Source organism: Polypterus senegalus, chromosome 5, assembly GCF_016835505.1.
Source record: "Polypterus senegalus isolate Bchr_013 chromosome 5, ASM1683550v1, whole genome shotgun sequence".
NCBI classification, from domain to species: Eukaryota; Metazoa; Chordata; class Cladistia; order Polypteriformes; family Polypteridae; genus Polypterus; species Polypterus senegalus.
In genome coordinates, this window is record NC_053158.1 from 52,057,290 (window position 1) to 52,084,333 (window position 27,044).

Genomic DNA, 27,044 nt, shown 5'->3' on the forward strand with positions numbered 1-27,044 from the left:
TGGCCGGATAACTACTTCAAATACTGCTAGGGTCTAAAGGAGGGCCTGCCATTTCTTGAGAGCTCAGTGCCAGTAGAACAGAAGGTGAGACACATTTTAGCTCCACTCTGTGGCCCCGTGAGTGTCGAACTGTTTATTCACTGGCTTACTGACTTACCAGAAATACCTTTAACTTCATTTAAACTGTTGATAATTTTGTTCAACCAAGAACTGAATCTTCTGTTTGTTTGCTTCTTACTCTTTTCTAAGTGAACCTTCAATGAATCGCTATTTTTAAATATCCATAGCCTGTCATTCATGCATTAATCCATTCCAGAAAGCCACCAGCTATTTAATTGTAGGGGACTCCCACACTCACTCACACTGCAATTATTTAGATTCGACTTGATGTCTTGGTAATGTGGTAGGGAAAAGGAAGAGGGCAGAGAAAACTGACACGGACACTCGACACAGACAAGGCCAGGATAGGGAGTTCAACCCAGGCCGCCAGTGGTGTGACACTACAACACTCATTTCTATGCCACCTTGTTGTGCTGTCTTGAAATAAGCAGTAGTTCTTTCATGATGTTTAAACAAATCTGCTTTAAGGTGGGTGTACATGATGCGATTTTTACCTCTAGCTGCGAGTTTCTGAATGCTTTTCCAAAGTCACTGGAAGATGTAATGTCACTACTTGCAAGGTATGTGATTTTGTATATTTTGACTCAGTCCGAGTGGCTGACAGACTCCAGATATTTTTAGGTGTGTCAAAAAAATCTGTCCACTGCTGGCTTGATTTCGCTGGGCGTGAGAGATCATGCGTGTAGATTGTGTGTTTTCAATTTCTTTTGACTAGTCAGAAGTGACTCTGGGTTAATGCTTTTCCAAGCAGAGCTGCGAAACATTTGTGGGCAAATGTGAAGGACAAGTTTATTGAGTTGTGGCAAGAGAATTCTTCAGAGAACTAGCTTGAACAAGTCTTCAAAGAAAAAATACTGAGGGTCATTCAGCAACAGCTACAACGTCCTGGTACGTAGCATTGCATGTCTACACTTTGAAAAGATTAGCATAAGTGATGCAGACATAGAGGCTAACCAAGTGAACGCTGATAGCAAACCTACCTACCTTTAGCCTAATGGAAAAGCACTGTAAAACATATTCTTGACAGTGACAGAATGCATGGCTACCATGAGCCTCTAGCCAGATTGTTCTAAAGGCCTCAACTCTTTCGTGAGCCTATAAATTCTCATAGTGTATGCCTGCCTTTGATTGGCTATCAGTACAAAGGCATCATTAAGTGTAAGAAGGGCACCCATAGTCGTAACACTTGAGAAAATCTCATGGTGTATGCCCAGCGGTAGATGTAACCCAAAATAGCCATATTTGGGGACATGATATACTGTACAATGAGAAAACGGCACATTTGGCTTAAACAGAAAGTGTTCCTTTCGTGATATCAAACACTGTGTGTTCTGGTACAGTCAGCACCGCAGACTCCACTTAACACAATGGACCATTTTGTCTTAAGCCATTAACTTGACTTCCCTGAAACACTGAAGACCACCTTTTGAAGCTAATTTGAAGCCGATTACCCTATTGACTTTGGCAGTAGCAATGCAAGCGTGTATAAGCTTTCTTTGCTTAAGTTGCTGCCCTACTGGTTCAAACAGGTCTGGTTAATTGTAAGCAGCTAATAATGAACGAATGTCATAATTAATTATACTGTCATACTGAAACAGTACACATAACAAGCTGTGCTGCCTGTCCAAGATGGGTTGAAAACTAAGAGATAGACCGCAGTACTGTATATAATGTGTATGTCTCTGTTATATGCCATCTGGTATGAGATTCGTAAAAGCAGTATTAATGCTCATGATGCGCCATCTTTTGGCATGACAGTGACATAGCAACTGGACAGACACAGAGATAGACACTTTAGTGAAGAATTACACTAAAAGCTAAAGCAAAACCCATAAAATGAGTTATCTTTTTGGCTATATTATAATTTTATTCTACAGTGTTGTATAGTGCTCTGCCACTCATCAGTCCTATTACTCAAATGCTATACTGCAGAGCTCCAAACAGACAAGTGGCAGGCCTTGCCTAATGCATACAAGGAGTTGGCAAAAAACACCATTGCTGATGATGAATGTATCAAGTTACTTAGTGATATTCAAGCACATTTTCATATATTTATTCCCATTTTGAACTGACGACATGTAAGTACAATAAATGCCTCCCACTCCTGCTCAAATGCAACTTAATACAACTTGAGAACTACTTGCTAGTGAATATCACCCTGTTCTCTTTATTTCTCTAAGTTTCTATGCAGTCAAGGTCAGGTTAGATTCTATGGACAAAACCCACAATACCCACATCCATCTCTAATTTCAAGTAATGAAAGCTGAGCTCAACATCTTCAGAGGATCAATCCCATTGATCTTAGAGTCCACTCAATCATATACAGTTATATCATACACAGTAAAGCAATGCCATGCTGCAGTGTAGGCTATAATAACGATGGCACAAATAAAAATAGCACAGACTGGAAGGCGAGGGCGAGGAATAAAGCAGTACTGAATTAGAAATGAGAATAATAATATGTTATAGTTGATTAGTGTTTTCCATCTCACAGAATGACAGAACACCTTTACAGCTCATATTTGGTGTTCATATAGGGAGCACTGCCACAGTGAGCCATCACATAGGAAACAGCAGACAAGCACTTTAAACAGGGCGCCAGAAAATGTGCACACTTTATAGTTAGCTTGGTTCTACTCCCACAGTCCTCAGCATAATAATATGAATAACTGTTTAGGGTCAAGTGGACTGTCAAGCGTACACAGTGAAATAAATCTCTTATTTGCATGTCCACCCTGACTCTCCTGGATGAAGAACTTTTGAATAAATAAAATAAAATAAAATGAACATTGAAACATAGACCAGTTTTTAGTTTGTTCTGCAGTTTATGGTTCTTCAGCTGTGGTTTGCAGAGAAGGTCCAAAAACTGCACAGCAGTGCAGACTGGCAGTGAATTGTTAAACACTGACCCTGGTACCTGTCAAAGACAGCCAATAGGATAATTTTACAATATTTTCTACCTCTTGCCCTTCGTGTACTTTCAACATCTTTCACCTGCATTCACGTGTGTCTGAACCTCTCCTCACCGGCTCTCCTTTCCTCAGGCGTGTTCCTGTAAAGCCTGCTTCTCAGACACTGTCATTATTTTTGAGGAGCCATTCTCACCTGCTGTCTGGTTTCAGACTCTCACACTCACACTTCCTCTTTTGTTGCATCACCAAAGTCAAACTGACCAAACAGATTGCTCTTAGGAACTGGACACACTGACCTTAGTGTTTTATTGTTGCTGGCATTGGATTTACTGCTACGATAGAAGTCAGTCATTTTTCGTTAGCAGGTCAAAGCTGGGAGCCACAAACAACAGAAACATCATCCGGGATAATGGGCAATATATGTATTCATCAGGCCATTTTCTATACCTGCTTATCAACAAAAGGGTGGCAGGGAAGCATTAGCCTAACCCAGCAAGCACTGGGTGCAAGGCAAGAATACTCTCTGGTCAGGGTGCCAGCCCACATATATATATAATACAGTTGTGCCTGAAAGTTTGTGAACACTTTAGAATTTTCTATATTTCTGCATAAATATGACCTAAAACATCATTCGATTTTCACTCAAGTCCTAAAAGTAGATAAAGAGAAACCAGTTTAAACAAATGAGACAAAAATATTATACTTGATCATTTATTTATTGAGGAAAATGATCGCATATTACATATTTGTGAGTGGCAAAAGTATGTGAACCTCTAGGATTAGCAGTTAGTTTGAAGGTGAAATTAGAGTCAGGTGTTTTCAATCAATGGGATGACAATCAGGTGTGAGTGGGCACCCTGTGTTATTTAAAGAACAGGGATCTATCAAAGTCTGCTCTTCACAACACATGTTTGTGGAAGTGTATCATGGCACGAACAAAGGAGATTTCTGAGGACCTCAGAAAAAGAGTTGTTGATGCTCATCAGGCTGGAAAAGGTTACAAAACCATCTCTAAAGAGTTTGGACTCCACCAATCCACAGTCAGACAGATTGTGTACAAATGGAGGAAATTCAAGACCATTGTTACCCTCCCAGGAGTGGTCAACCAACAAAGATCACTCCAAGAGCAAGGCGTGTAATAGTTGGCGAGGTCACAAAGGACCCCAGGGTAACTTCTAAGCAACTGAAGGCCTCTCTCACATTGGCTAATGTTCATGTTCATGAGTCCACCATCAGGAGAACACTGAACAACAATGGTGTGCATGGCAGGGTTGCAAGGAGAAAGCCACTGCTCTCAACAAAAAACATTGCTGCTCGTCTGCAGTTTGCTAAAGATCATGTGGACAAACCAGAAGGCTATTGGAAGAATGTTTTGTGGACTGATGAGACCAAAATAGAACTTTTTGGTTTAAATGAAAAGTGTTATGTTTGGAGAAAGGAAAACTCTGCATTCCAGCATAAGAACCTTATCCCATCTGTGAAACATGGTGGTGGTAGTATCATAGTTTGGGCCTGTTTTGATGCATCTGGGCCAGGACGGCTTGCCTTCATTGATGGAACAATGAATTCTGAATTATATCAGAGAATTCTAAAGGAAAATGTCAGGACATCTGTCCATGAACTGAATCTCAAGAGAAGGTGGGTCATGCAGCAAGACAATGACCCTAAGCACACAAGTCGTTCTACCAAAGAATGGTTAAAGAAGAATAAAGTTAATGTTTTGGAATGGCCAAGTCAAAGTCCTGACCTTAATCCAATCGAAATGTTGTGGAAGGACCTGAAGCGAGCAGTTAATGTGAGGAAACCCACCAACATCCCAGAGTTGAAGCTGTTCTGTACGGAGGAATGGGCTAAAATTCATCCAAGCTAATGTGCAGGAATGATCAAAAGATACCGGAAACATTTAGCTGCTGTTCTTGCTGCAAAGGGGTGTCACACCAGATACTGAAAGCAAAGGTTCACATACTAATATTTGATCATTTTCCTTAATAAATAAATGACCAAGTATAATATTTTTGTCTCATTTGTTTAACTGGTTTCTCTTTATCTACTTTTAGGACTTGAGTGAAAATCTGATGATGTTTTAGGTCATATTTATGCAGAAATATAGAAAATTCGAAAGGGTTCACAAACTTTCAAGCACAACTGTAAACACTAGAGTGGAGAGTTTATAGCTGAAGGTGGAAGCTACCACCGCTGTACTTTGTATATAAGAGCCAGATTGAATGTTATTTACTTATTTACCTTTATTCACTTACTTACTTCCTACATATAAAGTCACAAGTAGAGTGCAGAGTTTCCCGTGTACATTGTCAGTGATGGCTGGGGTGGCGACCCAGCCAGGATGCCCAGTAGGACCGGAGGAGGGCTTGCGCCTTCCCCAGACCATGTGCGGGGTGACCTGGTACAGAGCTTTGAAGCTTCACCCTGAAGGGGCCCGTGGTCACTGCCAGGGGGCGCCCCTATGCCTTTGGAGCCCTGGACCTCAGCACTTCTGCCATACCCAGAAGTGCTGGGGGGAAGAAGACCGGGGACACCCAGAGTGCTTCCGGGGATGCAGCCGGCACTTCCACCACACTGGGGCGTGTCGGTGGAAAATTGCCGGGAAACACCTGGAGCACATCTGGGTGATTATAAAAAGGGCCACCTCCCTTCATTCAAGGCAAGAGTCGGGAATGGAGTAGAAAGGAGCTCTGGAGGAGAGAAAGAGGTGGCCTGAAGAATCAAGGCATTGGTGTTGTGGCCAGGACTTTGGGGACTTGTGGGGTTTGTGGTGCACTTATTATTTGTAAATAATTTATAATAAACGTGCTGTGGGTGACATGAACGTGTCTGGCTGTCTGTGTCTGGGCCAGTCTCCACAACATATACAAAGTACAGCGATGGCAAAAGTGCGAGAATGCAGTTAAACTTTTTTTTGGGGCACATACATCGTTCAGATCTAAACACTAGTGTGGATAGTTGCTTGCGTACTAAAGAGTCTATAGCTGCAGGTGGAAGCTACCGTCGCTGTACTTTGTATATAAGAGCCAGATCGAACCTTTACAAGTATCATACATTTACACTGGCTGTTACAGACTGAAATCAAATGTATGTTTTTATTCTAAAATAGTAAGAATAAGAGCAGCTCACTTTTCAAATCTGATTCGTCCAGGATCGAACCCATGAAGTTTTGACTACCATTTAACAGATGATACCGATGCGCCACCGAAGCGGTTGTAGTAAATGCGTGTCAATGTCGCACCCTAACGCGGGTTCTTTTTCTGCAGTTATATTCTTGAATAGAAGTGCACTTGTTCTCTTATATTTGTACCTTTTGTGAAAGTGTTTATTTAATATTTGGAAATCAGGCTTAACACATTATACACTTCATGTCTACATTTTGTCAATTATTATTAAAACATGAAAAACGTTTGTTTTTAACGATGTGTTTACTGTACATAGATTGTTGTAGACACGGAACACACATGAAATGCATGTGTTCCAAATAACGATATAGTACTTATAAAAGGTGTGATTTTGCTTGACTTCTCACTCTATATAACTCCAAGCAACTGACACGCAGGTAAACAGACTCAAGCTGAGAAAAGTGTGCGCTGGTGGAGGATGTGATAGCAGGCTGCTTGCTGCTTAACAACACATTTACAGGACAAAAGACGCTGATGGAGAGGTGCAAAGCGATTTAAGGTGCGATGGATCTACGAGTTTTTTCATAGGCTCTGGTAATTCTAGTGTTACGTAAACACCAAAAGAACAGCTAGCACTGTCGGAATTTCCACTGACAATATTTATTTAATATGAAAATGAACTGATAATGTTTAACAACAACAAAAGAGCTTCTGAGATGAACTGTGCTGACTGAGGAGCTTCATTTAGCTGACTAAACAACATCTTCAAAATTTCACCTTCATAAGTGAAGTAAATACAGAATGACAAGGAGATCTGCAGCTTCAGGTCCATCGGCAACCTGTGAGTACACAAAGATTAAAGAGAATGTGGAGGGCATGCATTCTTTTGTGATTTTCTGCTGGGCACTGCATCGGAAATATACAACAACATTATATCACAAACTAAAAATAAAAAAGCATTAGTGAGTCATCGCTGTACATTTCAAAGATAATAACAGCAGTACGCTACAGCAGATTTAACAGGAGAGCTCCACAAATACCAAGGGCTGCATTTAATAAGAATAAAAAGCTACAATTAATTGCTAATATTACACTAAAGTACACAATGTACAGCAGAGTCCATTTTTGAATTCTGGCAAAACTGAGTGCAGTGAAGTGAGCACAGTAATTGACATTGCACAGTCTTTAGGCTACCAAGAACTAATGATTTTTTAAAACTAAATTATTTATCATTATTCCTAACACTGCTTCTATGCAACAAGAAATGGATTCATATCCAAATATAGAGAATTAACCTGAAGCTGGGAAGAGAACCAGTTGTTCTATGTTTCCACAGAAAGGTTGCAAACAGACAAGTCAGCTTGTCCATTTATCACACAAAAGTGAGGCGTTACTTCACTAGAAACATCATGGCATCTAATATGCTAACATGCCTTAATGCACACGTGTTCTTTGAAGTCAGAACTGCGTCATGTTTGTCTTTTGTTCAATAAAATACTAGCTGTGCTTCCCACCATTGCCCATGTTTTATTTAAAAGGTTGCTATAAATTTTACTTTATACTTGTCTGTCTAAACTAAATACATTTGCCACTGAGAGAAGTAGTTTGAAAGGAGTTGTCTGGTTCTGGCTGTATGATATTCAGGGAATAGCAGCCATTTGGGACTGAAAGGGTAATTTGAAGACATGAGAGGACTTTGGGGTATAAAGACAGCTTCTTTAAGATCACATCCCATTATAATTAAGGCCACTCTTTCTGCCCCTAAGCTATCTCAGACTGTCATTTACCTTCAACCAATCAGATTTTCAGGTCAGCTGTGGACATCATCAACAAAATGTTTGACAACAGAAATCCAACAGTGTTACATTTGAGTTATCCTCCAATTTTCATGACAATATGTACGGCCATTTTTGAGTGATGCTAGACCAAACATACATCAACAACAAAATTTGTTGTGCCCAAAATCACACAAGGAGTGTCGCAATCGGCTTTAACAGGCACGGTTTTTTGAATAGCCCCCCAGCCTTGAGAAAAGAAAAAACTACCAAACAACCATCAAAAAAAACCCTGTAGGCATACAATTGAAGAAATCTTGGGAAAGACAATTTAGAGACAGACCTCCTTCCAGGTAGGTTGGGCGTGCAATGGGTGTCAAAAAATGGGGTAAATACAATAAAACACACAGAACAGAACACAAGTAATCCTCTTCACAGATCTAGATGGCCAATCTATCATTGCCACCTCAGGAATACAATGCATACAATAGTACTAGTACAATTACAGAGCAAAATGCAAGAGTAGATTATATTACATACAAGGATTCCGATTTGTTCAAAGTCCTGGAGACCTAGGCCAACAAGCTGCCTCTACCCTACTGGATATCCCACAGCAGCTGAGTCAGTGCTGGGCCAGCCAATCTGATGAAAGGACCCTTCTAGCCGATGATTGCAGTGCTACTTTGTCAGAGATGGCTTTTCCATGGGCAGGGGCATCTCCTATTGTAGCAGGCAGACCTTTACACAGTTTAGGGGCCTTGTAACTAAAAGCTCGACCTCCCACTGTTATTTTATTAATCCTTGGAATCATAAGCAGCTCGGCTTCTTGAGATCTTAATGTGTGCTCAGGTTTGTAAGTCATGATAAGTTCAGATAAATAAGCTATATCGTGGCCATCTAAGGCTTTATATGTCAAAAAGAGGATTTTGAAATCTTCCCTAAACTTAACCAGGAGCCAGTATAAGGATTTAAGAACTGGAGTTATGTGTTTGCATTTTTTTATTCTTGTAATAATTCTTGCAGCAGTATTTTGGATTAACTGAAAGCTGTACAATGAACAATTTGAACATCCAGTGAACCCCACATCGCAGTAGTCAATCCTACTAGAAATAAATGCATGAATTAATTTCTCAGTATGCAGCATATTTTAAAAACACCTTAATTTCCTAGCATTTTTAAGATGGAAGAATCATGTTTTGGATAATTTTTAAAATGCACTTTAAATAACATGCTAGAGTCAAAGATAACATCTCAAAGAAAACATCTGTTTTATCTGTGTTTAAAGACAAATAGTTCTGATCCATCCACTCCTTTAATTCACTAACACATTCAATTAAGGACAACATTGTGCAAATGTCATTTGGTCTGAAAGAAAGGCATAACTGGGTGTCATCTGCGTACGAGTGAAAATGTAACAATTGTAGAAGATAGCCCGGCCACAGACAGACACACAAACCCAGAATGTCCAGTACACACACTTTTATTTATTTTCAATGTCCTGCACACAATGCCGTGCTCCAATACTCGACCCCACTCAATCCTTTCTTCTGCCACCTCCACTCCTCACTCGCAACCTTTTCCTAGTCCACCCGACTCTGGCTCCCTTGCTGGAGAGAGGTAGCCTCTTTTATACCGCACCTGGAAGTGCTCCAGGTGCTCCTCGATTCTGTTCTGGCAGCACTTCCGGGTGTGGCAGAAGTGCTACAAGGGAATCTGGCTCCTCTACTGGTAGCACTTCCGGGTGTGGCGGAAGTGCTGTAGACCACGGCTCTGGAACTGTCCAGGCGCCCCATGTGGTGGCCAAGGGCCCATGCAAGGTGGAGCATCTAAGCTCCTGTCGCGTGGCCCCAACGTGCCCCACGGGGGCTGCCTCCTCATGTCCCAGGGGAGATACTGCTGGTGATATATCCACTCCCCCAGTCCTCTCTTCAAAAGGGCATCCCTCACAAAATATGTTTTCTAAAAATAGATACCAGTGGAAGCATAAAAAGTGAAAAAAGTAAGGGTTCTAGAACTGAGCCCTGTGGAACATCATATCTCACTTCTGTGTATAATGATGGAGTACTGTCAGCACAGTTCTCTATCTACGTATTGGAATCGATTTGCTATAAAAAAACTAAACCTGGGAAAGACATTGCCTGTAAGCCTATGTAGTAAAATAGTATAGTTTATTGTGTCAAATGCTGCTCTTAGTACAAACAACATAATTACGGAAGAATTTCCTTCATCAGAGGATATCAGAATAATGTTTACAACATGCTTCAGTGCCATTTCTGTACTATGACCATTGTAGAGGCCGGACTGGAATTTCTCAAATAAATTGTAATGTGTAAGGTGTGGTTAAAGCTGATTGGCAACTACTTTTAAAATTTTTTAGAGAAAAAGGGTAAATTTGATATGGGTCTATAATTATTAAGTAAATGTGTGTCTAGGTCCGACTTTATAAGTAGTGGTTTGATGACTGACACTTTTAGTGCATCAGATAGTGTGGCTCTAAAATCGGTACTGACCCCTACTCTCTTTTCTGTTTCTTTTTCCGGTTTCTTTGTGGTGGTGGCCTGCGGCACCTCCACCTACTCAAAGCTTCATGATGCTCCAACAATGATGGACGGATTAAAAGGAAGAAGTCTACGTGACCATCATCATTATCAAGCCCTTCCGTGAGAATCCTAAATCCAAAGAGGACTGTTTCATTTATGTTAGGTAGAATGCCCAGAGGGGACTGGGCGGTATCATGGTCTGGAATCCCTACAGATTTAATTTTTTCTCCAGCCGCCTGAGTTTTTTGTTTTTCTGTCCCCTGGCCATTGAACCTTACTCTTATTCGATGTTAATGTTGATTTATTTTGTTTTATAATTATGTCTTTCATTTTTCTATTCTTTAATATGTAAAGCACTTTGAGCTACTGTTTGTATGAAAATGTGCTATATAAATAAATGTTGTTGTTGTTGTAGATACTGCACAATGCAATAATGAGATGTTCATAATGCTAAGAACAGGTGCTGCAAGAACATCAATTGCACTTTTTACTAGTTTTGTTGGCACTGGATCTAAGGAACAAGTAGTATGCTTCATTTTAGAAATGAAAGACTTCCTGTTCTGTTACAAGATTCATATTTGTAAAGTGTTGAATGCAAGGTAAGACAGGGTTTGCCAAGCTAGCATGTCGTTTGCACTGTGATGCGGAGATCTCAGACTTTACATGTTTAATCTTCTCATTAAAGAAGTTCATAAAGTCTGTACTGCTAATGTCTGTTGGTATTTCACACTGTAGATCTGAATTCTCATTTGTTCAATTAGCTACTGTTCTAAACAGTACCCGAGGATTTTTATTATTGTTATCTATTATTTTAGAATAGTAGTCTGAGCGAGCTTTAAAAAGAGCTTTTCTTATATTTTTTAACACTTTTTGTCTGTGCAGTTTGAAAGACCTGCAGCTTTGTTGTTCTCCATCTGCGCTCCAGTGTTTGACACTCTAATTTAAGAGCACGAGTGTTTTCATTAAACAAAGGAGAGTTTCTATATGCTTTGATCACTTTTAAGGGAGGCCACTGCATCCAGAGCATCTCTCAAGGACATATTATAATATGATGTTAGCTGATCTAAATTGTTTTCCACGATTTCATTTGATGTTAGCTGATCTAAATTATTTTGCGTGATTACATTTGATTTACTCAAAATATGTCATAATTCTGAAGCAGAATTACAATCTAGATGCTGTGCTGTCTTTGTTTTTAACTGTTAATGTATTGGTAATGGCAGAACCAAATCAAACTAATTAAGCAGAGATCAGAAATAATTTAATGGAGTGATATTTATTTTTTGAATTTCAACTCTGTTGAATTAATTCTAATGTATGATTATGACTATAGACTTTTGACAATCGGACAAAATCCTACTGGATCTAACAAATAAGTAAAACATTTGCTAAAAGTGTCAGTTTCCACATGCCACAGTACCTGACCATAATTTATAGCCAAATCAGATAAAAGGCTGCCAAATTCAGTCATGAACAATGAATATGGACCTGATGGTCTGTACACTAGCACTACTATTGTGTTGGAATCGGTATTAATAATTAAAATGAGTGCCACAAAGGATGTGAAGCTGCCTAAATGCAAACAAACAGATCAAATGTCACCTTTATGTATGTAGAAATATAGTACCTGTGTTTCCAGATTCACATGAGTATTATTTCAAAACCCTGATGTAAATTAAAATTTAAATTTAAAGTGAGAAAATTATTGTGATAAGACTAAATTCTCTGTGATTCCTATAGAGTTAATGGGATTTGACTCAGCTGTGAAGTTACAACTACTGATTAGCAGAGTACAGCTTCAGATATTATTGAAAACTACATTGGACAATGGCCCTGTGATTTGTGAGAGTTTACCCTTGAAGTTTGAAACTTGAAATGTTGAAAGAAATTGGCAGGAACTGAACTAGTATTCCCTGCTTGAAAGTCAAGTACACTAAGTGTTACAACACCATCACAACCTGCAGGGCTATGTTTCCCTGTTGAAAGACCACACTGTGGTATTTTTTTTAAACTCACACTGACTGATTTTTGGTGAGAACTACTTGTGTGGCAAATTCCATGTTTGCAATTTGGGTCGCTAGACAGGCCAAGCCTGGCCTCCATTTCCTGCCAAAAAAAAGGGTGTCATCCCAATGAACTTAATCCCAGCTCCAGTGGCTTGTGTCAGGCTTCACAGACCCAAAAGGGATTTAAACCTCAAAAATAAAATAAAATCTCTGAAAATATCACAAAAGACCACCAAGAGGATGGATGATCATAAATCTCCAGACTGTGAAAAAATAAAAGAGCAAACAAGAAATCTTTATAAATGGAAGATTTATTTAACAAAAATGAAAAAAATGCAAAGAAAAGCTGAAAAGGGCACTGATTGTCAAAAGGATTAGACTACAAGGTACAGTGGTACCTCGGTATACGTCTGCTTTGGAATAAGTCCAACTTGGTATACGTCCTGTTTGGACACGAAAAATTTAGCTTGGTATACGATCTTTGTTTGGAATACGACTCGCGTGCTAACCTTGTTTACCTCTCTCGAGACAAAGCCACGACTGCCCACGAGCGTTAGTGCGCCAGTTGCTAGCATTCAATGAACAACCCGCGCTATAACTCTCTGTGAACTTTCACGTGTGTGATATAGCGGGTCCACAGCTCCTGTCAAAGTTCAGCTTTAAAATAAATAATCACCGCGCTCGCAGCTTGGTGAGGGGGCGTGGTGGTTATGTGGCTGAAGGTTGTCAGGGTGATTCGCGATGTGGGCGTTTCTCACCAAAGTGCACTTGTGAGGGACCGTCCGCATTCATGATTGTTCCTGAGGCTGCTTATCTTGATAAACAGAAGCGCGAGTCGGCTAGAAGGGGAGGAAAAAGAAAGAACGGACGGGAGGTTGAGTGAGCGAGAGAGAGAGAGTGAGCGAGCGAAGTAGCTGAAGTAGGCAGAGTTAACGTCAGCTGCAAGTGGGGCGACTCCCCTGTTGGGAAGCAGGGGGGCCGCCAGGTAAAAAGGCACCGGGCTTCTTCTTGTTTTTTTTTTTTTTATTATTTTTAAAGAATGCTTTATTCTGCTTTAATATGCTCTATTTTAACTTCATTGTTTTTAAGAAGACTTTTTTCTATTGTTTTTAACCTCCACGTTTCACTTCTGATTTTATGGATTATCTGTTGGAACTTTGGAGACTGCACTTTAATTTGAACACCTTGTTTTGTTAATTGTTTTAATAAAAGCACTTTGCACTTTTCACCATCCCCTTGCTTTACCGATGAGGTTAGCAGTGAGGCACATTACCGACGGTGTAGGGTTCAAGGGCTCCCCGGCAGCAGATGGGAACATACAGCAAACCTGCATCGTGATTTTGTGTTTTTTTCATGTAAATTTGAATTGATTGTTGAAAACTATGAAGGTAGCATGCGTATCCGGGACATGGCTGTTGCATACCGTTTGCCGAGAACGACGGTATCTACGATTGTGAAAAACAAAGATGTTATAAAAAAGTAAAGTGAGGTAAAATTTTCATTTATTTCATCTAATTGCTTTTGTATTTATGTATTTTAGTATTAAGCAGTGTTTAAATTACTTTATACAACCCCATCAATGTATAATATGCCAATAGCAATAGGATTTTTTTTTCATGGGAACGGATTAATCATTTTCCCATTATTTCTTATGGGAAAAATTAGTTTGGTATACGTCCTGTTTGGTATAAGTCAAAGGGTTTGGAATGAATTAAGGACATATACCGAGGTTCCACTGTAATCCACAACAAACAAGTCCCAATACACAATCCAGAAGAATAATCCAAGAGCAGAGCAGAAAAAGAATTAAAAAAAAAACAACAACAGTAGATGCAAACAGAAAACAATACTTAAAGACTCCATAACAAACAAAAGACTTCCAGCTCCTGAGCCTTCACAGCAGATTTATATAGCCAAACAGAGGACTCAGAAACCATGATGACAGGGTGGCACTGCCTCCTGAGGCTCCACCCGCAAAAGAACATTTAAAGGGACAGTAAACATTTACAGGATTAACTAATGAAACCTAAAGAAATAACATAAAGATGTGAACAATAGTAACTCAAAATTAACAAAAACAACATCGACAATTTAGTTTAGGCACTGTAAAAATGCATCTATTACTCATTTCCTATAACAAGCCCTTAACAAACACTTCTTTGAGTCTTCATAACACTTACAAATTATCAATAAAGTGCTTATTTACAATGTGACCTACTAACAAAACTATACTATGCTGAGGTGGTTTAACTGAGACACATCTCTCTTGATATTGCATATTTAGTATATGACCTGTGAAACCTTAATATTAACAAGTAATTTACCATCATGTCAATATGCCACACTGCTCAGAGATGAATAACCTATCCACTGATGTTTAATAATAATACGAAGACCAGAAAAAGCCTTTGTTAAGGTCCGTTAACATAAAAGTAAATGAGTAATAGATGCAATTTTGCAGAACCAAAACTAAAGTGTTACCAAAGCAACAACAAAACATATAATATACCTAACATACTGCACCTTTATCAACCTGTTCTCATACCTATAAATTGCAAATGGCTAATTGACTGAAAGATGTGAGATGTAAACTGTAGATATGGGAGGATGGTTCACTGTTATAATACTGCCAGCACGACGTTAGGTTTTGGGATAGAAGTCTCCGGTACTGGTGCTGCTTTCACTGGAAGCTTCTTAAGTTTTCCAAATGAAATCACAAACACCTATTTTTCTTTCATCATAACAATAACAAAGTGTTTTTTTCCCCAAACAGTAAAGGTTAAACTAAACGCCTTTCACTCTTTTAAAATTAAAAGAAATTTACAACCATACATAATTTTAGGGGTAAATGGAACCAGAATCATTGGACAGCTGCCCTGTAACCTGCAAACTAAACATGACCCACTGACTGAGAATCACTGCCACAGAGCATTCCCAAGCAAACAAGGCCTTAGACGAGGGTAATTCAGACAGGCTCTAGCGCTTCTTGTTTGAAGGTTAATACAGAAGAGATTAATCTGCAGCCAATGTTGTCTCCTGGCTCTTGAACAAAAGGAACTGCAAACCCTGGTGCTAGGCGCAGGACAGATTTAGAATCTTAAACACTGCAGGCTTCGTGTGGTCATCAAATGCTTAATGCACATGAGTGGGCAAAAACAAGAAAAGGCAGATGGCATGAACAAATACTAAGAGAAAGGAGAAGGGGAGCTTGTTTGTTTTCAGCAGCTGTCATGTTTCTATGTAATAAATAAATAAACTGAAATCGGAATTAATATCACTAAAACCAGGGAATCAGTCTCCTATAAAGTCGTATCCAGCAGGAAAAGATGCACATCACCTTACTTAGCAGTAGCAGTAGCAGCAGTATAAGTACACATAGCATTGACACATATATAGACGACAGAAAAATTCTTACTTAAATGTCTGAAACATCCTTAGGGTCAGACCAAATTGAAAAAATCAGTTTCACACAGTTGTGCTTGGTGTGTGTGTGTGTGTGTGTGTGTGTTCACCTTCAGATGGACAGGCACCCTGTCCAAGGTTTGTTTCTGCCTTGCACCCTATGCCAACTTCCAGTCCTGTTCAGGATAAGCGGGATAGAAAATGACTGACTGACTAACTGAATTTCACACAGTAAAAATCCCAGTCCCAATATATTACAACTAATGCTAGTTGTCTTCCTATGAAAAAGACTAACCCATTTTACACATCATGTTTAACACTTACGAATCCAAATTCATCCATGCTGAAGAACATTCCACTTAAGTTGTATGAAAGCTGAAACTTTTAAAATTTTTGCTTATTAACTTCATGAAATAGACAAATACTGTACTATGTTTGTTTACTGATGATTTTTGTACTAGTGAGTTGTATTGTAGGACAAAGTTGGCATTTCCCATTCTGCTAGGCTTTTGTGGCACACCAACCTGTTAAGAAATCAGTTTTAATGGGGTTGTAGGCATCCAGCTGCACCTTCCCTGACTTGCATATCAATCTAAATGACTGCACTCCAGCTCGTACTAGGATCTGCCTGAATTTCATCTGATTACAAAGGTGTCCATCAAAGGTGATTTGATGTCTATCCAGAGTCCTCTCTGAAGACCTCTTGAGGCACGAAAGGGACCCAAAGGACAAAGACCTACAGTTCAAGGGCTGACAACTAAGATGGACAGAAGAATCCACCTATTAGAAGAAACTGATTTTGTAACTGGAAGTGACTTTAATTCAATCAGGAGAAGGTTCAACCTCTCAATCTCTCAAGGTAGAATAAGAATCTCTCTCTTGCTGGGATATTCGCTGGACACTCACAGATCTCCCTGTGGATTCTCTCAGGGAGGGGAAAAATATGAAAATGACTTTCAAAAATCTTCTCTTAAACTTAAAGATAGGAAAGCTGAATATGACAAACTCTTATCTTTGTGGACCAGAAGCAGACACCCCTTCTGTCAAGCCAAAGCTGTGTGCTAGTAGTCTGGTGAGGAAGAGAAGCCATAACTTCAGGAAGGGAACTTCAGCATCTAACTCTTGGGCAAGAATGAGTGATGCCTTTTCCTTATGAAGTGGCAAAAGACAGTAGAAGACAAACTGAGGTATCAACATCACAACACTGACAAGGATTACATAGCAAAGAGAAAGAAGAAGAAGAAGAATCTTCCTCTTGAACCTGGAGCAACACCAAAGCACCAACTGCACACAACTTCGGACATCATCCAGAAAGATTTGGTATCATACAACTATTTATCTGTGCCAAGGAAGGGAGAGGTTGGGAGCATGCACTGATAACAGTGTGTTGCCTCACCCACCACACAACGAATTAGATCAGCATCCTAATTTAGCACCCGAGCACAGCCATACAACAAGTGACACCTCAGCACCACACTAGCTCAAATGGAACAGAGTGAGGATTTTTACAGTGACAGTAACCCCCACGTTTTCCCTGCAAGTTGGAGCACCTGCTTGCAGGGCTGGATGCTGGTTAATGTCATACCCAGGATGAAGCAACTGCAGGTTAACCAAGATAAAGTAAAAATCTAAATACCAGTAAACAGCAAGCCTATATATTTGTCTCTCATAGATAGGTAGATAGATAGACAGATACTTTATTAATCCCAAGGGGAAATTCACATACTCCAGCAGCATACTGATAAAAAACAATATTAGAGTGCAGGTATAACAGACAATAACTTTATATAATGTTAACGTTTACCCAGGGTGGAATTGAAGAGTCGCATAGTGTGGGGGAGGAACGATCTCCTCAGTCTGTCAGTGGAGCAGGGCAGTGACAAGCAGTCTGTCGCTGAAGCTGCTCCTCTGTCTGGAGATGATACGGTTTAGTGGATGAAGTGGATTCTCCATGATTGACACGAGCCTGCTCAGCGCCCGTCGCTCTGCCACGGATGTCAAACTGTCCAGCTCCGTGCCTACATTAGAGCCTGCCTTCCTCACCAGTTTGTCCAGGCGTGTGGCTTCCCTCTTCTTTATTCTGCCTCCCCAGCACACCACCGCGTAGAAAAGGGCACTCGCCACAACCGTCTGATAGAACATCTGCAGCATCTTATTGCAGATGTTGAAGGACGCCAGCCTTCTAAGGAAGTATAGTCAGCTCTGTCCACTCTTGCACAGAGCATCAGTATTGGTAGTCCATTCCAATTTATCATCCAGCTGCACTCCCAGGTATTTATAGTTCTCCACCCTCTGCATACAGTTGCCTCCGATAATCATGAGGGGCCTAGGTCTCCTAAAATCCACCACCAGCTCCTTGGTTTTGCTGGTGTTTAGGTGTAAGTGGTTTAAGTCTTCTCTGTAAGCGTTCAGTCTTTTATATATATATCCATATCCACGTTTATCCTGGCCAATACCCCCAAGCCGCCAGGTGGAGCCCTCCTTGCAGCATGGAGGTCCCCAGAAGACCAGCAGGGCATCATGGACAATGGAGTTTTTATGCACAGCCCTGCTGGATGCCATGGAGGCCACTAGGGGACGCTGTAGGGAGGAGTAATGGATATTTTCCCTACGCCCCAGAAGCACACATGGACAAGAGGAATGACGTGCTTCCGGGGTGAAGAAAAGAACTTGTACCTGACCCGGAAGTGATTGAGAGTCACATGGACCTGGGATTAGGAACACTTCCGGGTCAGGAGATATAGAAGGACTGTGGGAGCTCCCAGACGGTGAGCTGAGCTGGGTGGAAGGGTGGCAACGCGTCTGGGAGCTGGAGGATTGTGTATTATTGTAGTATTGTGTGTTTATGAGTATTGTGGAGGAGAGGGTGCTTTGTGCACTGTGGAAGTTTAAGAAAGTCAATTTGAGGACTTTTACCTGGTGTTTGGAGTCGTGGACAGGGTTTCAAGGGAGCGAGAGCACCCCCTATCTACCACAATATATATATATATATATATATATATATATATATATATATTCACTGTATGCACAGCGGTGCACATATGTCCTTTTCTCTTTGAACCTTTCTAGATAAAGTAAGTGATTTTTTTTGTTTTTCTTGCTTGCATTCTGTATTTTTACAGCTGCAAAAGTCAGTTGAGTGACCTGATGTGACATGAAGCATCCGGAGAAGTGAGTTGGTGTTGCAGAGGTTCACACAAGCAGTTTAGATGGTAGTGAGTTCCCCACATAAACCTGGGCAATAAAAGTACTCAACTTCAACAAAATCAGTCCACTGGGAGACGAGTTTCCATTGGGAAGGCAGATAAAAAAGCAGAAATGACAACAAAATAGGTGTTTTTTACATATGCAAACAAGCCTATAAAAGAGAAAAACTGCCATCCATCCATTTTATGAATTAATCTCTGCAAGTATAGATCAACTGGGAAGCAAAATATGTCCCGGTTGAAATGAACACAAGTTCTGAACAAACTTCAAACAAAGCAGAACTCCATTAGAGAGTATAGACAAGACAGACCAGCTTAGACTGAACAATAAACTAAACAGTACATACTTGACTGTGGGAGGAAAACAGGATCGCACAATGAAAACCACGAAACCGTATGGATTTCACAAAAGCTAACCTGGAAACAACCCTACTTCCAGACTATTAGCTGAAACACTCAATATGCTAAGCCAGCAGAAGCTCAATAAATATGGCTTTTGCTGAGATCATTTTTTTAAATCAAAGCTCAAAAATATGTTCAATTTAAAAAAATGAGGAATACTGTAATGGCGTTGTCATCATTTTCTACATATTCCAGCAATACTTGATTCTGGTGCACTTGCTTTTGAGATGAAAGGTTATTTCATGAGCAGCAAGATGGTTTGTTTCAAATCCTATTTTGGTGTATAACTGGCACCCTGTCAGTTGAATTCCAAAACATGTACCAGTCGCCTGTGAATCTGAATAGAATAATCAAGTTAGTAGAGAGAAACATGAATGGAAATTCACTTGTCCTTGTTCCCAGTCTGACTCACATAGTAAGTTACGAAAATGAATGCATGATTTAAAGCTCATTGAATACAGTAAGTATTCTATTTATCTTTAACAATACTAGGGGGCTCTGCCCCCTGCTTGCTTCGCTCGCTCACCCCCAGGTTTGGTTAACCGAATATACAATTTAAAGAAATTGTTATTTTCATGGGAATTGTTACATACTCTGATGATTCTATGTTGCATCGCTTCTCCGTAACCATAAATATACACCTGACTGAATTATGGTTTCTCCGAAATTAAACTTGTCGCAGCTTTAATTGTTGTGGGAGCACAGGTTCGTATAGCATATTGTTCATTATTGTGTAAATCTACGTTCTGAGCATTGAATGATACGAACGCGAAAAAAATTATGTAGACTCGGATATTTTGCCTGTAGTGTTTGTGGATTTCACTTTCACCAAACAACAAATCATTAGCTTTAGGAAATGATTTGTGGAGGTTACTGTTGCTAAAGGACGTTCTACCAAATACTAAATAAAATGTTACTAAATAAAATAGTTCACCTGCTTTCTTCAGCCTGGAATGTGATGTGCACTTTTCTGACAAGAAGAAGTGCGATTGAGTGCTATATGTTTAGGTGGATTGTGTTGGTGTATTATGTGACACTGTCTGACCACATATCTAAAAGAAACTGATGCAGAAATGCAGGTAATTGTAAGGATATCACATTTTTATGCAAGAAATTTGTGCTTAGTCGTGGCTGTATGAACTGTGTCTCGAATGAGCAACAAAATGTACTTTTCGCTAAAATAAATTATTTCAGATAAAAGATAATTCAGGTATCAATTTAATTTTAAAAATATTACCAACTTTTTCTAAAATTGCAGTTATTATACAAAAATTGATATGCTCCAGTGGAGTACCCACATACTCTATGAACACATTAAATGACATCTAAACTGGCTGTGCCTTCAGCTCGGATTGTTAATGCTGCTTTGAGAGACATCATTGTTTGTGGGTGTTTATTAAATAATTGAATGGTTTCAGCTACACAATGAGTGGGATGAATGATAACATTAGTATCGATTACCACATAACTGATGTGTCTACATAGCATAACATAACGTTCATTAAATTGTACACATAGAATTTATTATTGTTCTGCCATAACAGAGTCTTAGGTGACCTTATTTTCCCCTTTTTACTCTTTATTATGTAGACTTTACAAAAACATCTCAAATCCCATACACACACCACTATATGGTCCGGTATTGTACTACAGCACTTCCTTCCACCATTCCCTTCTTTACCTATAAACTCAAGGATTTAGATAGAGTGAAAGAACAGGCTGGAGAAGGTGCTATACATTCAATTATGTATTATAGATAATATTCCCAAATTATACTGTAAGCAAAGTAAAATGAGTGTACCACATGCCCTTGGAATGGAGTATTGAAACACAGACTGCATTCCTGTTTCAATATGCCTGACGATATAGAGTTGTCTTCTTTTCGAGGAGGAACGGCAAGAGAGACACTTATTGTGTGTGGGTTTATTTTTGTTTGTTTTTTTTGTCTATATTCACTGTCTGCAGGGGCACATGCAAGCAAACATTTCATTCTACGTGGTACTTGAGAATAAAGAATTGAAATTGAAATTGGATTGCCTTGCCATGTTCAAAGCAGCCCCTAGACAGATGTTACTTGATTATGTTAACCATCTTTGTAAGTCACTTTGGATAAAAGTATCTGATAAGCAAATAAATGTATATGCAAATATAAATCTCTCATATTCTGAATATTAAACATGACAACTACTGAAAGAGATGAAACTGAAAATAACTTTCTAAAAATAATTCTTTTAAATTTATATAGCGCTGTTTTTACTACTCCAAGCAGCGAGTACCCAGGATGCAAAGCCATGCTCTCCTTACTGCGAGGCAGCAGTGCAACCACTACGCCTTTCTGACTTTAAGTCAATAGCAGGATTCAAAAAATAAAAAAGGGGAAATTGAATTTAAGTTGTAAGAGAGCTTTCTACAGAGAAGTGAACCTTTTCATTTAAAATATTCTTCTGCAGCAAGGTCACATTGTGGCACAGCAATGGATCACTCCTGTGTCGGTGGTGTGTCCTGTCATGCTTAGTAATTTTATTCTGGTGACCAGTGTTAAATGTGTACTTTTTGTCAGTTTGATACTTGAAGTCGATAAGTAATTATCTTCGTACCTGCACAGCACCATGAAATAATTTTGTCTGCTCATGAAAAAACTGTTGAGAAAACAACTATTACCATCCTGTATATAAATCTTTTAAAAAGTAGAGATTAAATCTGCCCTGCAACTGTCAACAAGGCCCACAACATTTTGATCGCTGACCACAGGGAAGTGATGCCACCATTAGAATACCTGTCTCCTGTAACTGTTCTGCCCTGAGACATTACTGTATGTGCCGTCCTTCAACATTGCTTGAGAGTGATTTAGTCACAGAATATGTACTGAAGGTCACAAAAAGCCTGTGGTATGCAGTTTATTAGAACATCCTCATTGCATCTGTCAATTTCATTTGGCATATGTACAAAATCAACACACAAGGTAGTCTCCAAAAAACTTGGTACTCAGTTGATTGGTATTTGCAGCCAGAATGGTTACATCTTGGCATTAGAAATCTACTGCCTTAATTTGTTCCTGCTTTGTTCTTCTTTCAAAAAAAATATTCCAACTAAAACTGACTTACTCCACTGTTATGAAAAGGCTTGGCCATATTAGTATAAAGGCACATACAGTGTATTAACAAATATACCACAAGGGTAAATCAAAAAATTATATGGTAACCATAAAGGAAAGAAGCTGATGCAATACAACACATTCACAAAGGCTTAAGGGTGGTTCAACTACGCGCAGCGCTCTGCTGTTAGTCTAGTAAAGTTCTGTCTATCCATCTACAGTTGTGCTTGAAAGTTTGTGAACCCTTTAGAATTTTCAATATTTCTGCATAAATATGACCTAAAACATCATCAGATTTTCACTCAAGTCCTAAAAGTAGATAAAGAGAAACTAATGAGACAAAAATATTATACTTGGTCATTTATTTATTAAGGAAAATGATCGAATATTACATATTTGTGAGTGGCAAAAGTATGTGAACCTCTAGGAATAGCAGTTAGTTTGAAGGTGAAATTAGAGCCAGGTGTTTTCAATCATTGGGGTGACAATCAGGTGTGAGTGGGCACACCTTGCTATGTAAAGAACAGGGATCTATGAAAGTCTGCTCTTCACAACACATGTTTGTGGAAGTGTATCATGGCACGAACAGTCGGCGAGGTCACAAAGAACCCCAGGGTACCTTCTAAGCAACTGAATGCCTCTCTCACATTGGCTAATGTTCATGTTCATGAGTCCACCATCAGGAGAACATTGAACAACAATGGTGTGCATGGCAGGGTTGCAAGGAGAAAGCCACTGCTCTCCAAAAAAAAACATTGCTGCTTGTCTGCAGTTTGCTAAAGATCACCTGGAAAAACCAGAAGGCTATTGGAAGAATATTTTGTGGACGGATGAGACCAAAATAGAACTTTTTGGTTTAAATAAAAAATGTTATGTTTGGAGAAAGGAGAACACTGCATTCCAGCATAAGAACCTTATCGCATCTGTGAAACATGGTGGTGGTAGTATCATGGTTTGGGCCTGTTTTGCTGCATCTGGGCCAGGATGGCTTACCTTGATTGATGGAACAATGAATTCTGAATTATATCAGAGAATTATAAAGGAAAACTTCAGGACATCTGTCCATGAACTGAATCTCAAGAGAAGGTGGGTCATGCAGCAAGACAACGACCATAAGCACACAAGTCGTTCTACCAAAGAATGGTTAAAGAGGAATAAAGTTAATGTTTTGGAATGGCCAAGTCAAAGTCCTGACCTTAATCCAATTGAAATGTTGTGGAAGGACCTGAAGCGAGCAGTTAAAGTGAGGAAACCCACCAACATCCCAGAGTTGTTCTGTATGGAGGAATGGGCTAAAATTCCTCCAAGCTGGTGTGCAGGAATGATCAAAAGTTACCGGAAACGTTTAGTTGCAGTTATTGCTGCAAAGGGGGGTCACACCACATACTGAAAGCAAAGGTTCACATACTTTTGCCACTCACAAATATTTAATATTCGATAATTTTTCTTAATAAATTAATGAACAAGTATAATATTTTTGTCTCATTTGTTTAAATGGTTTCTCTTTATCTATTTTTGGGACTTAAGTAAAAATCTGATGATGTTTTCGGTCATATTTATGCAGAAATATAGAAAATTCTAAAAGGTTGAAACTTTTCAAACACAACTGTATCTATCTATAAGATGAAGCCAAAACAATTTAGATGATCTGCTTCTTCTCTCCTAACATAAAGTAGACCGTACAAGCCTAATATTTACGACTGTTTTAACAAGACTTTTACACCGAAGGTCAGCCATTCAGAGCAGTGCTTCCCAGCTTCAGCCGTGTCCTCCCACTACTTCTGATGCAACAATTGCCAAATCACTAACTAATTAACGTAACGCATTTAGGGTAAGACGTTTTAATTGTGGCGAGTTGTGCTCTTAAACGACAACAGCTGGTATCAGCTGCACTGTAATCAGCTTTTACAGAGAACTGAGAATGCTGTGGGACTAACATGCTGAAGCAAAGCAGAGATGGAGACTGACAACCAGACAGAATTGCATCAGGATTCTTGAAAATGCCTGAAATTTCACTTACAGCCTGCAGCTGCATGATCATCTTGGATGTTTTATGCTGATTCTCCAAAATGTCAGTTTTGCAGTCTCCATTTTTTGGTGTCGTGTTACACTCATGTTTTAGGGTGAGGTCATCCCCAGGTAAAGCCAACTATTATTTCATATCGTTAATTATTAGTTCAGCAGAGGCTTTTTAAAGTAGCAATATACTACCAATAGGTACCATGCCATGCCAACCATAGCCATTTCGAAAGGGAATGATTTTAGATGCTGATTTCTGAATCTAAGCTCAATATTGAAGTAACATGTTGGCTTTTAATAGAGACAGAATTACAAGAAAAATGAAAAGGACCACTAAAAGGCAGAAAGTGAAGGGACACTGCTTAAAAAGATCCTGAGCAGGAATTCCCCACCAGCCCCACATGGGCAGTCTTTCAAGCCTAATATCGACAGTCAATATCACATTATGTGACTTCTAGTCGCAGTGTATGTTAGACATTGCTGCATGCCATTGTTGATCTCACGACCAAACCATGTCAGTTGACGTGGCTGAAAATCACTGGGCATGGCAAATTGAGGTATTGCTTGATGACATTCTATCACAGTTGTGCTCACACCTTTTACTGACAGCCAATGTGCTGCCTGGCAGAGGAGGTGCTGTAAAAAGCATTAACAGTTATGACAAGTTCATCCGCAATCTCTCATCCCCTTTTTCTTTGCTCCAGGACAAACAAGTCTCTTTTTTGTATCTGAGGTCCAAAACACCCACATTTCTTATTCCTCATTGCTGTGTTTTACTTCTTTGGTTGATTTTGTTGCAGTGAGTCATTGGGCACGTCACACTACACAACTAACCTTCAAAGGAGCTTGCCACTGACTGCCTCTGACTCCATAACATCATGAAAATGATGGCTACAGTGATGAAAAAGTCACAAAATGATGAGCAGACTTACCCTGTATTGCACCACACATATGTTTCACAAAAACTTCAAGAAACCAATAATGATTGGAAAGAGGCCTGGTAAGAAATAGTGGCACGGTGCAGTCTTTTGTCATTACAGTAGTCTGTCTTCAGAAAGCTCACATATCAGCACAGCTGCTCTGAGGAGTGGCAGTGATTCAGTAACTACAGCCTAAGCAGGCCTTGCTGTGGAGCCACTGGTAGCTCTGCCACCTTACAGCACTTGAGCCGCAGTTTGATTCTCAGATGCAGCTCCACTTTGGGTAGTTCACACCTTCTGCCTGGATAGCGCAGTCTTCCTGCATCAGCCTAACTGATGTCATGTAATCAAACCGGAACGTGACCCACTAGGTCCCTATGTGCCCTCTTTTGTCAAGTGACAGTTGCCTGCATGCTTTGTCTCTCCATCACATATGAATAGAGAAAGCAGATTGTAAAACTAAATAATGACAAATTAAGGGCAGTATAGTGGTGCAGTAGTTAGCACGTGTGCGTCAGACTGGATTTAAATCTATATGAAGTCTGCATGTTCCCTATGTGTGGTGTGCAGCAAACAATCAATAATCATTATACTTTAAAGGGGAATGCAGACATATGTGTGATTTTTTTTGGTACATTTAAGTTCATTTTCTTGGATTGTGACAGAAAATGGTAGGCCATATAGAAAACCACCAGACACTTCCACTGAAACTAATGAACTAAATTCTACGTTCTATGTCCACAGAGGTGTGAGACAGCAGCATTAACCCGCAAAGAAAGATGCCACTTTCTGGGTTAATACTATCACCAAGAAAAGTATTTTAGGATGCATTTAGTTTGATAAGAAGTATCCAATTAATGAAGTTAAACATAATATCCTCAAAGCCACTTCATTTGGCTTTGCTGTGGGCTGGAGCCAACTCCAGCAGAATCAGGGTCAAGGCAGGATAAAGCTCTGGGCAGGGTACCAGTCATTGGCAGATCGCAGTCATGCACAAACACACTATTAGAAAGTTCATTTGAAATTATCAGTTAACCTAACCTGCACATCTTTATGGATGCTTGTGTAAAACCAGAGTACTCAGATGGAGAACGGTTAAGAAACCTGTAAAGGGCCCTGAAGTTGTGGAATAGTCTTCCTGTTACTATAAGAGGTGCTCTTTGGTCTCACTTTTTAAATCCCAGCTGAAGACTCACTACTTCAGTTTAGCACACCCTGACTAGAGCTGCTGATTAGCTGTGCATACTGCACCTCTGTTGTTAGTCATTAGTAGTGTGCAGGAAGTAGCAGGCAGTGTGGTGTAGTGTTTAAGTCTTTGGGTTCAAATCGCAGTACTGACACTGTGTGACCCTGAGCAAGTCACTTGATCTGCCTGTGCTCTGATTGGAGAATCAAAAGAAATGTAACCAATTGTATTATGAATGCTGTCAGTCACCTTGGATAAATGCATCAGCCAAATAAGTAAATGTAAATTAGTACTAAAATATAATTAATATGATATTTAAAAACTGTTACTAATC

General features: G+C 39.6%; 1 protein-coding gene across 2 annotated transcripts in view; it reads right to left on the reverse strand.

The window, feature by feature from the left end:
- The window catches only part of LOC120530279 (solute carrier organic anion transporter family member 5A1), a 204,077-nt gene that overhangs the window by 90,399 nt on the left and 86,634 nt on the right, over nucleotides 1-27,044 (reverse strand). The gene's annotated exons all lie outside the window — the stretch shown is intronic.